Raw genomic sequence first — 993 nt, forward strand, 5'->3', positions numbered from 1 at the left:
GATGGGTCAGTAACTGGTCTGTGATGCATCAGTAACTGTTCTGTGATGGGTCAGTAACTGGTCTGTGATGGGTCTGTAACTAGTCTGTGATGGGTCAGTAACTGGTCTGTGATGCATCAATAACTGGTCTGTGATGTGTCAGTAACTGGTCTGTGATGGGTTTGTAACTGGTATTTGATGGGTCTGTAACTGGTCTGTGATGGGTCTGTAACTGGTCTGTGATGGATAAGTAACTGGTCTGTAATTGGTCAGTAACTGGTCTGTGATGCATCAGTAACTGGTCTGTGATGTGTCAGTAACTGGTTTGTCATGGGTCATTAACTGGTCTGTGATGCATCAGTAACTGTTCTGTGATGGGTCAGTAACTTGTCTGTGATGGGTCATTAACTGGTCTGTGATGTGTCAGTAACTGGTCTGTGATGGGTCAGTAACTGTTCTGTGATGCATCAGTAACTGGTCTGTGATGGGTCAGTAACTGGTCTGGAGTCCTGTCTTTCTGACAGCAAACAATCTGCAACAAGAGGAGGAAAAGCATCCCTTCCTTTCCTCCCTCCACCATCATCATCACCATCGATGCAACCTCCATAGAGTCCTCATACCTCTTAAAGGATGAATAGTCTTAGTGTCTTCACGTCCATGAGCTGTCCTCAGCTTCACCCCCCCACCTAACAGGAAGTGGCTGTGATCAACTGAGAGTTTGTTTTTGTTTCAGACGAGGCGCTGCAGAGCGGAGAGCTGGACTTGAAAGATATCGATGATCATGAGATCGAAAAGGTGAGCTGTAATTTCATCTGAGTCACGCTGACAGGAAGTCCTCACAGGTGTGTCAGCGGTTGGTCTTTTATTGTGAAAGGCAGTGTTTTCCCTGAATGGGTGCTTGTTCATGAAGGACCCCGCTCCCCTCAGGAAGGAGGTTAAGGAGCATTAAGTGTAGAACCACTAGACTGAGGAACAGCTTCTACCCTGAGGCTGTTAGACTCATGAATCTCTAAC

Source organism: Nematolebias whitei, chromosome 12 (assembly GCF_014905685.2).
Source record: "Nematolebias whitei isolate Nwh7 chromosome 12, NemWhi1, whole genome shotgun sequence".
Taxonomy (NCBI): Eukaryota; Metazoa; Chordata; class Actinopteri; order Cyprinodontiformes; family Rivulidae; genus Nematolebias; species Nematolebias whitei.